Source organism: Colius striatus, chromosome 9 (genome assembly GCF_028858725.1).
Source record: "Colius striatus isolate bColStr4 chromosome 9, bColStr4.1.hap1, whole genome shotgun sequence".
NCBI lineage: Eukaryota > Metazoa > Chordata > Aves > Coliiformes > Coliidae > Colius > Colius striatus.
In genome coordinates, this window is record NC_084767.1 from 17,552,747 (window position 1) to 17,564,308 (window position 11,562).

Here is an 11,562-nt window from a genome sequence, read left to right on the forward strand (position 1 = left end):
CACAAGCACAGGTCAGCAATACATAGCTAAACAGAGAGGACAGAAGTCATGGACCTGCAGACACACATTAGCACGTACATTTGTGTGCACATGGAGACACATCAGAGTGTATGTGTGTGCACACACAGGCACACATCAACATACATGTGTGTGCACACAGAGACAAATCAGGGTGTATGTGTGTGAATGCAGGCAGCCATCAGGACAGGGAGCATGGCCACAGAGAGCAGTCGAGGCAGAAGGTGATGCCCGCAGCACCCGGGTCCCTGCCATCACTCCCTCATGCCCGGCCCCTTCAGAGGCACAGATGTGATGTTGGATGGCAGAAAATTATTAGTTTTCTTGACTGGCCCCAAGGGTCAGGAAACATGAAATTACCATCTTCGCAGCCAATTTCGAAGACACTAGACACTTCTGTGTCGGCGTTGGAGAGTTTTTTTAAGCAGTTCCCATGGAAAAGGAAACTCCTCATCTCTTCTGATCGCAAACGACAGGTCCTGTGCATGTCTCTGGTAGCTTAAAACAACACACCGATATTTATTTTCCTTAATTAAGATTGCATAAGATAGCCCTGGGTCCTGGAGACTTTTCTACAGACTGTAATGACGCCATGTAAATTGTTTTTTATGACCCAATATACTACATATTGTCACATTCAGCCCTTGAATAGGAAGCTAAAAATCTTGGTCCCTATTTTTCTTGTTAATTAGGGTATTATTACTAGGGATATAATCTCATTACTTTTTGGGGAGGAGAAGAACTAGTTGGAGCCACTTTGAAAAGTACTGAATATATTCAAATGAAGCAAAATCCGTCCTTCTGCTAATTGCTGATTTTGCATGACATAGAATTATTGTTCTGATTTAGGGGGCACGGTTTACTTTGGGCTGAAGGAGGTGGGAGAGAGGAAGGATACCGTTTGCTTTTTTTTCCTGCTCAGCTCTCCCCTCCAAATGCATGAGAGGTCTACCCTATAGGAAACTGTCTGCAAATTTCCATTCTTTTAAACATCACAAAAATAAAATAAGCTGCAGCCACTTTGAGAAATAATCATTTGAATGAAATATTTGCTACTTTAAGATTTTTTTTTCTTCTTTCAGAAGATCCTCTTGTTTTGCATGTGAAAAAAAAATCGTCTGAGATTTACAGCCCTCCCAAATGGAGATAAAGCCTTGGCAATGAGTTGGAAACCTGTTGTAATCTGTGATCCAGGAAACAAAGAGCCTCATTAATGCAGAGACTTTGGTGAGCCTTTGATGTTAGCTAGCATAGCATTCACTCTCAGTTCCATTTGCATTTAAACATTCATAAAAACATCATCTCTGCTTCCTTTGCCTTAAGCAATTTAGGAGTAAAGTATAGCTTCTATTTAAAGAAACCCACTGTGGTGAGGCTTAGAATACAAATATCACATAATCTTCAAGCAGAGCAAATATTTTATCCTACATTTCTGGTGGGCACATTTAATAATATTATATTTAAGACCCAAAATAAAAGATCCATCTTATTTTCATTAACTTTACATCACATATTCGAGTGAAAAGAGAAAAGGAGCCCTGTTAATTCTAAATATACTACATACCAATTTGTGGAAGGAAGAGAATCCAGAGGATTTTACATTATTCACAACAGCAGAATTTTTGAAAACTGGATGCCTACAGCAAGGTGCCTAAATATGTATTTAGGGACACAGCACAGAAAATTTTGAACAAGGTTCATTTTTATGTATCTCTGTAGTTTTATGAACTGCAGAATCTTCATCCAGAAAAAAAAAACCAAAATATTTTTTTTCTATTTTTTTTTTAACAAACAGAAGTGTAAAAGTAAAGTAATAAAAAAACAGCATAAGCTTCACATGGGGAGATTTTCTTCCAAGAGAAGCCACTGTTACTCCCAGACGGCATTCTGAGGGAATGGCAGCATGTGGGGAATCTGAGGAGTCACTTAGAAAACAAAGGCCTATCTATCTTACTATTTTCAAAAATATTATCTACCAACACACCTAAGAGAAGTGGAACAGTGCTAAAAATATTGTAGCTGGCTTTGACTGGATGTTTGGAAATACTGAACTCGGGTTGGCCACTTTTACTGTACTATTAAAAATATCAGAGTGAGTGGAAATTGATTCCGTGTCACGTCAGGAGCTCTTTGTGCTTCCCTTCTCAGGAGCAAATAGAAGGAAATCTGTATGTTCCGCATTGTGAGTCACTTCAGCCAGACCAATGTTTTAAGTGTTATAAGCAAGTTTCCTATATGATGAATATCTGAAATTAAAAACTGAAATGGAAAACACTTAAAAACAACTTTACCTTGGATAAAATATTTCTGGAGCTGGATCAAAGTAAAACAAAAAGCCTGGCTTACTTGTCAGATCGTATCTGCACTGAACTTCAAGGTTTGATTTGTATTATTTACATGGAAAAGGTCCCAAGAAACCAATTTGGCACTAAGTATCTTCATTACGTTTTTTCGCTTGTATGGGTGATTAAATCAATCTAGGGTTCCTGTTTTAATTTTTTTTGAAAGGTGCAGCCATCTGTGAACTGAGGAACTTTTCTGATGTCATCTTTGTGCTTCAGACGTACTTTTTTTCCACTTGTTTTTAATAAGAAGATTTTAAAAGAGCATATTTGTTTTATTATTAGGGTTTCTAGCTGTTTAGAATTAAAAGTTTATAATAACTTTTCTGAACATTTTAACTGTAACACCTGTAGGTAACAGTAAACTAGATTAAATTATAACCAAGTCTATCTGTCAGTCTGCCTGTTCCTTAGCCTGCATTTATCAGCACTCTCTCTGAATGCTGTGTGTGAAACTCAGCACATGTGTTGCCATACTGCGCTGCTCACAGCAGCATTACGTAGCTTCACCATCCATGTTACGTTCAGTGAAGCTTCTCCTTGAAGTCAGTGTAAATATTGCCACTAACTGCTCTTAGGCTAGGGTTTCACCTTCTGCTCTTTAAAAGAGGCTTCAGAGTGAAGCACTTGGATTTATTTCATTGAGTTTATTTGGTTTTCTCAGTTTTTTGTTCATTTACTAGAATTGGTTTGGAGTAGTTCCCATTTTATTCTCTTTAGACACTGTTTATCCTCTCATACAAATTTATTTAACTTGTGTAAGTGACACATCTATCCCTGGCAGGTTGAAGATCCTATATCTACCTTCCTATTTCATTGTATTTGCAACAAATAGGTTTTCCTGATATCCATGCACAAATCAAAGTATGCTTGAATTTAAAAAAGGATTTATTCAAGTGTGTTTTTTTCTATCCAATTAATCAATTCTCTGCTAACAGAGGAACCTTCTAAATATTTACCATTCTTTTGGAGGAAAACATTTGCACGGTTGTCCCATAAGGATGGCTTGATTGATAGATTGGCAAAGCAAATGTTTCAGATGAGAGGGATGAAAACTCCTGTGTGGAGTTCCAGCTGGGAGCAGGAGCTGGGAGATGGGCTGGTACCGGCTCAGCTAATCCTGGCAAGTTACCAGAGAATATCAGGCCACTGAAAGCTCTGTCTTGCCCAAAGGAGTTTACATTGGTGTAATTACCTCAGTGTAGTCATAGCAGGAACACTTCCTTAGTCTAGACAAGCTCTAATAGGTAAAATAGATCTATCGTTTGCAACTGAAACTTCTCATCCCAGCTAAGGCAAGCACAAACCCTCATGCCCTTCTTTCCACTTTGCCTTCCCTTCACTTGTGGGCACTCAAGCACAGGAGGATTTTTTGTTGCTTTGGAGCATCCTCTAGTTTTGTTGGTCTGTGACTAAAAAAGAGTCAAGCAGCTGCTCAGCCATTTCGCTACTTGATTCAATCTGCCCATCTTAATCTTGCACAATTGTGTTTATTTCACTTCACACATAGATCTAAACATACTTAAAGGATTCACTGGCAGCTGCCAAGAGATTGCTTTTAAAATGCCAACAGAAAACTGACTCCCCAACATTGCTGTATTAAGGTTGCTTTATAATCTCTTCCTGCTTTCCTGGAAATATTTCCAGCTGTGAGGACTGGAGACTCATGTTTTGGCCCTTGGGAGGCAAGTAGTGAAGGCACTGCATTCTGACAACTGGGGCCAGCATCCTGCTTTCTCCAGGAAAAGTGGGTAATCTCTCTCAAAAGACTTCATCAAATGCCAAAAATACATTGTGGAGATTGTGATCTTTGGATAACTCCCTGCGTGTATGGCACAACATGGCACAAGCCATCATGAAATCTCCCAGCTCAGTTTTTGGTTTTCCCTTTGTTTCAAAGATGCCCCCAGTTTCCATTTTGTCAGGTTGGAAGGCCATCTCTTCAGGCAATTTTCATTTAACAAGCCTTTTTTTCCCTTCTCTTCCCGATACAAGTAACACTTCAGATTGTTAAAGGAACTTTTAAAAAGAGACATCTATTTCTCACTTTATGTATTTTCTTCACCTCTTGCTGTTGGAACTGGACCAAGTAACGAGCATCGTGTTTAAGATTTCTTATTACTTTCCCTGTCAAGCTCTCAGGCTCTTGCCAATGCTCAAAGATCTGAGTTTCCAACAGGAAGGAACATGTTTATTTGTTTACAAAAACACTTTTCCAGGGCTGCATCCTGTGGTCATACAATCATCCAAGTAGTCCCTGCTCCAATGAGTCATGCCTCTAAATTAAAAGGACCCATGAAGAGGGAATTGCAGAGTCACACTCATTGCTTCCACAACCGTTTTTCCATAAACCATAGAGAAAAGTGTGTTGATTTTGGGGTCCATAAAATCTTACTTTTACCAAACCAAAATGCTTGGTTCCTTTTTTTTTTTTCTCTGATAGCATCCTTTACATTTTAACAAAATCCTTACAAGCCAATAGAGGTAGCCTCTTGCTGTACATGAGATACAACTCACATAAAGTACACTTTGTCCTGGGATTCCTGTTGGTACATTGGAAGGAACAAAGTACAGGGGAAATCCAAATATTGGTCTTTTAGCTCAGGCTTTGCTCAGACATGCTATCCATATTACAACTGAACCTGGTAGTTAGCCAGGGGCAGCTTCCATCTGCTTCTTCCCTTCTTACACATCTCCCATCAAAGATGGCTGTGCTCCATCTGATGGGGCAGTGTAATTTCACACACAGGCACTCCCCAACCTGCTTCTGGCCAAAGGAACTCATTTCTAAAAGACAGCCCTATTGTTAAAAGGGCACTAATAAGAATAATTTGAAAAAACCTTGGTTAGACAGATCTGAATGAGCACTAACAAAGGAGATGGACGGTGGAAATGAATTGCCGAGTGGCAGACAGTGGGATTGGTTTTGGTTGTCATGACCTGGGACATCTAAATGGAGATCTGCTCTCTCTGGGTGCTGCGAAAGGCAACAAAAGGAATGAGACCCAAACTGGAGACTGCTTTGTGAGATGTACCTATGGGGACTGGTGCTGCTGGGGAAAAGTGAAAAGAGTTTGGGATTACTCTGACAACCTTGGCTGCAGCTCTTTCTGTGATCCCCACATTAGCACATCAAACTTCTGCAGAGCAGAGCTGGAGGCTTTGGCAGTCCCCTGCCGTACACCTACATGCATTTGAGTCCCATGGCAGGAAGCCCTCCCTGAGCCTCTGCATTCTGATCACCTCCTTCCCAGTGCTGGAGCTGTGCAGAGAGAAAGGGGTAAAGAAATGGAAACAGCTGGTAGGAAGCGAGACTAAAAAGGAAATTGTCAGAATAAAGGTGGTGGGATGGAGTGGCCAGGTTGGGACCCAAAGGAAAATGGTTCCAATGCCTGAAAGTCACTTGTATCATTTCTGGTACGTTACTCCCAGCACCACTCCAGACAAACAGCAAAAGGTATCTTTCTCTGCACTTACTACGGTTTGTTTTCTGCCTAGTTCCTAGTTTATGCTTGTTGCCTCTAGAGAAAGAAGAAAAATAATTCAGAGGGAAGATGAAGCAGAGAAAAGAATATGGGACTAGGAGAGAAACACTGAACTTATAAATGTTCACACCAAAATCATTGAAAGGAACAAGAGGAAAGAACCAAACATATTTAGATATCTGAATTCAGCAAGGCAGAGCTTTCTGCTAATGAATGCAGAACACTTCATTTACCACTTGGAATATATTTTTGTACATTTGCAGATGTTATTTCTTTCAGATCTTTACTGATGACTTTCTCAAGACACACTGACAACAAGCCAGGGCGAGCTTGTCAGCATCATACCTTTCATACTTCAGACTGAAATATGAAAGAAAAGTCAAGAAAGGTAAATATGGAAGGGAGGGTTCTATTCCTCTGTCATTTATGCCATCCCCCTTATCCTTGCCATTTCCCACTTGCCAACAGTTTCATCACTTCCCCTAGTTCAAATGAATGTGGGGGACCTTGTGCAAAGTACAGCACATTGCTCCTACCTACTTCTCTGCACTTCTGAAGTAGCTGTAGAGAAACTAGATTAAAGCAGCATTAAAAGATGTGCTACAAATCCTACCATATTAAGCAAGACAATTCTTATAGTCGTTTTGGGCTAGCTGAACAGAAGGGGTGCCTTTGAGTTGAACTACGTGTTTCAACAGTATGTTGTTCTGAAAAGTGTTGTATATGTGCCGACATCCGCTGTTGGCATGTGTACAGAGTGAAGCTTGCCAGCTCCTCCTAATCTGGAAAGAGGAGACATGCAGTGTTAAATACATGTGTCATCACTAGTCATTCCCCCACCCCCCCCCCCCCCCCCCCAGTTTTATCATTTGGTTGTGCAATAAATGTGAACCAAGTCAGCCCATTTAGTTTAGATGAACTTAGGCCAAATAACTGTACTGGAGCTGACTTCAGAGGCTTGAGAGGAGTTGCTGGAGTAGCTCTTCCATAAGTAGATGCAAACACTCTCTTATGTTCCTGATTCTACTCCATAGACAAAGACCTTTTGGTAGGGTTGCAGTGGGAAAGAGCGAGGGAGAGCCCCTAAGAAAATAAACTGTATGGCTCGTTGCATCATACGACTTCTGACTTCCATCATTCTAAATCTTATAGGCAAATCAAGGCCAGGCCTAAGCAAGGCTTACAAAGGGAATTCCAAGGAAACCCATGCTGCAAGGGAGAGTTTTGGTGACTCAGTAGGTGACATGGATTCTTCTGAGTCAGGACTGAACCAGTGCTCTTGCATGACGTTAGCATATCTAGGCTTTGGATGTTTTTTAGACTGAAAAACCTGACTTCTCATGCTAGTTGAAGTCCTCGAAGACTTTTGCCCTCATATAGATAGTGATTCCAGTCTCACAATTAATGTCCATCTGTAATAACCATGTTTCCTCTTAGTAACTGCTTTGTATAGCGTCAATTGCCTGCTTTAAAGCTGTGTCCATGGCCTAGGTTACAGCCCTGAAGTATGACTGTCATTGGTTGGGATGCACCTTTATCTAGTTACCTGGAAGGTAACAGCTGGGCAACTACAGTATCAGCTGCTCAGTATTTAGGCAGGGGTCACAGGGCAACCTTGTTTTGCCTGATGGTGGCCACAGCACTAGTGGTATGTGAGCTCACTCATTTAAAACCAGCTTGTGTATGTCCCCAGGGTCTGTGGGTACACCTTTGGGGTTGTGGGCTGGCTTGTGTGCCTCTGTGTTATACCACCACTATCATACTATGGAGTACGCTCAGGAATTTTTCCCAGCTTGCTTCTGTTTTTCCTATGTGACTTTAGTGTTCCTTATCCAATAAGTGGCTGGTAATAGAAGCCCTGAATACAGTCGGGAGTCCAGGGTATAGTTTGGTGAATCCTGATCCAGAATTTAGCTCTTGAGATCCTCAGTTTCAGACTGATGCATGTGGGAGTTTGTGTCCTTAATTCTGTGGTGAATCTGTTAGCTCTCTGCTTGTGACATGTATGGATCCAGGAGTGATGCAGTAGTAGCAGATGATGTATTTCTGAAGGCTATAGAGATGTGGTAGGTATGCAGTTGCAATAGGCATCAGAGTAATAGAGACACAGAAGTTGCTAAAAGTTTTGTTGACTAGAGAAGTGTAGTGGTTTTGCCTGGGCCAGGTTTTTGGTAGCAGCGGGGCTACAGGGGTGGCTTCTATAAACAAGATCTACCAGAAGCTTCCCTTCTAGCTGATAGGGCTAATGCCAGTCAGTTCTAAGATAGACCCTGAACCTGACCAAGGCCTGATCAATTAGTGGCTGAAGTAACTGGTCTGTGATTAACACATTTGAGAAGAGGAAGAAGTTGCTGCACAGTTGCTAAAATGGAGCAGCAACAGGGAGTGAGAATGTGAAAATATCTCTGCAGACACCAAGGTCAGTGGAGAAGGAGGGGGAGGAGGTGCTTAGACCCTGAAAGAAAGACTCCCGTGACCTATGGTGAGGACCATGGTGAGGCAGCTGTGCCCCTGCAGTCCATGGAGGCCACTGGGGAGCAGAAATACACTCGCAGCCTGTGGAGGACCTCACACCAGAGCAAGTGGATGCCTGAAGGAGTCTGTGACTCTGTGGGAAGTCCGTGTTGGAGCAAGTTCCTGGCAGGACCTGGGAGCCTGTGGGCCATGCCAGAGCAGGTTTGCTGTCAAGACTTGTGATCCTGTGAGGGACTCAGGCTGGAGCAGTCAGTACCTGAAGGACTGTTCTCCCAGTGGATGACCTACATTGGGGCAGGGTGTGAGGAGCTGTGCCTGTGGGTGGCCCCATGCTGGAGCAGTTCATGAGGAACTGCAGCCCATGGGAAGGACCCACACTGGAGAAGTTCATGAGGGACTGTCTTGTGTGGGAGGGACCCCACAGTGTAGCAGTGGGAAGTGTGAGGAGGCCTCCCCCTGAGAAGAAGCAGCAGCAAAGTCCATCTGTAAGGAACAGACTACAACCCCCATCCCCTGAGCTGCTAGCGGGGAAGGAAGGAGAGTCCTGGGAAGAGGGAGGGGTTTGGGGAAGTGTTTTGAGATTTGTTTTTATTTCTCACCTCCCCGTTCTTATAGTTTACTAATGAATCAAACTATTTTCTCTTCAAATTGACTCTGTTTTGCCCATGACATTAACTGCTGAGCTTATCTCGATTCACAAACCGCTTGTTATTTCTCTCTCCTCTGTCCAGTTTAGGAAGGGGAGTGATATTATGACTTGGTGGGCACCTGGCTAAACCACCACAAGAAGAAAGCACAGAAGCAGAGACTTTAGAAAGACAAGAAAGGAAAAGTACGTAAAAATGTGATCAGCCATTTTAATGGCTAAACGTGAATTATGATATGAGATGCTTTCATCTTATAGGTTAGCATTACCCAGCTTTTAATATTTGTATATAAATATTTTTCTTGAAGTAAATTCAGCCTAATTGGAAGTAAAAGCTATTCTATGTCACTTATTTTAATACTCTAATATATTTCCCCTAGTTAATCATTGCTATTTCTAAATATAAATTTCCTTTCCTTTTCTTTCAAGTCACTTAAAATGAAAGGGCCTGCTTTACTCTTTGACCTTCTCTAACAAGCAGACCCTTGAAATGCAGCATTTCCAGAAATCAAGCTGTAGGAACAACAGATGGATTTAGTAAATTACAGCCTGCAGATGAATTGTATGAGGAGTCAGTTTGGGATGGAGGCTTAAAATACACAGACATTTTCTGTGCTGTAGCTTGTTTCTTGCTGTCAAACACTGCCTGGTAAATGTGTAGCTTGTGTGATGTTGGCTTTCTGTACTGATTGATTTGTAGAAGCTGTTCCATCCCAAATTACCAGCTATTTGGGTCTCAGCCTGCAATTCCATTCAGCCAGGAGACTCTGTCCTCTAGGTACGTTTCAGTATTTTGCATTTCTTTTATTTGTTAAAGCTATTCTGACAGACTACTTACACTGATCAGCAGATTCTAAAACCTGTTTATAGTTTCCCAGGGATTTCATAGACAAATCAGTGCCTGTGTATTTCCAGGACAGGTGACTCCTAAATGATAAAAATGTAATTTATAATCAAAGTGCCTTTGTAACAATTATCTTGAGCTAGGTATTTGCTTATCTTCCAACCTGTTAATCCTTTTCAGGATTAACAAGTAATTTGTCCAAAGTGTAGTCTTGGTTCTGTAGGCCACACTGACATAACTAATTGTGTGCAAGGGCTACAGGAATGGATGTTCACCTCAATTTTCCTTGACATGATTTAGCTATTGCTCTGAGGTTTGAAGCTCCGTAATATATTTGACAGAGGAGAAGCAGCAAGTTGTCATTGTGATCAAACACAAAGCTTCTGTGGGGAAGAATAAATTATTTGCATGGGTGTGATGAACACTTGAAGGGAATTTGATAAGTTGCATGTTGAGCACTGGGAAAATTTCTGAAAATGATCTATGTTGCTCTTGATGGTGTTAGAAACTTAACAATGAAAAGAGATTGCTACTGCCTCTGGTTATTGCACAGTATCATTAAAGGTCTTTTGAAATTAATACATCTCAGATAGTAGGGCAACAAATCCAAGCTCAGAATTTTTTTCCATAAAGAAGAATTTATTTCTACTCTTATGAATATCAGATGGTCAGCACATTTTACAAGTTCACATTCTATGTATTGAGCTTGCAGTCCTTGAAGCCACTTGCATTTTAATCAGTCGTGTGAGCAGTGAACCTCTGCAATAGGGTTTTGCATGGAGCCAATGTTGTTCATACGGAACTTGCAGAAGTCATGTCTGCTTTCGCTAAAATTTGATTCCTTTTTGTAAGGAAATGATGCATATGGTAATACTGAGGATGGCAATAACAACAATCTTGTCAACACTTGGGAAACCTGTGCAAATATTCTCAGTGCTGCTTGCTTCTTGCCCTCTGAATGCTGCTGTAGTATCAGCAGCTGTAGTATCAGCAGCTGTAGTATCAGCAGCTGTAGTATCAGCAGCTGTGGTTCATTACTGCCCTGGTCCCCAGATTGCACTGATTGGGGATCTCTCAGCATGCACCTTGTCTCCAAACTCAGGCATACCCTGGCTGTCTTACAAAGGAAACCTGTGTGTGTGGGGGACAGTTGTGCATGCAGACCTTCTCCTGAAACAGAGAAGGTGTGGACCTAGGGACAAGGATTGTTGGCTGTACTGCAGGAAGCATCTGCCCAGCAATTTAGGGAACTTTCCCTTGGAAGAGTGTCTGGCATTCTAATGTTCTGCTTGCAGAGCAGGTCTCAGAGCTACAGTATGTAATGTGCTGGTAGCATCCAGTGGCCAGGCTACAAGCGCGATGCCTACACTTGGTAATGGCAGACAAGACTCTGCAAAACTTCCCAGTAACTTACAGACCCAAGCAAGGCTGCTTCTATGAGAAACTGTTACAGAATGCAAACTTTAACAACTAACCACAGTAAAACAGCAACCCTAGCCTGGACCTATGAGTTTCTTCCAAGGCAGGCACTTGGACAGAAAAGAAAGTCTCTCTCTTTTTTTTTTTTTTTCCCCTTTTTTTTTCTTTTCAAAAGGTCCATCCCACAACAGTTATCTGCACAGTAGGTTTCACTGCATTCCAGAGGCTACTCACATGTAAAAAAGCTTCAGCAATGCACAGTAACCAGAATAGTTTTTCTGTGATGTGATCTGTTACTGCTCTGAGCAACTCCATAATGTGAGTTGTTGATGC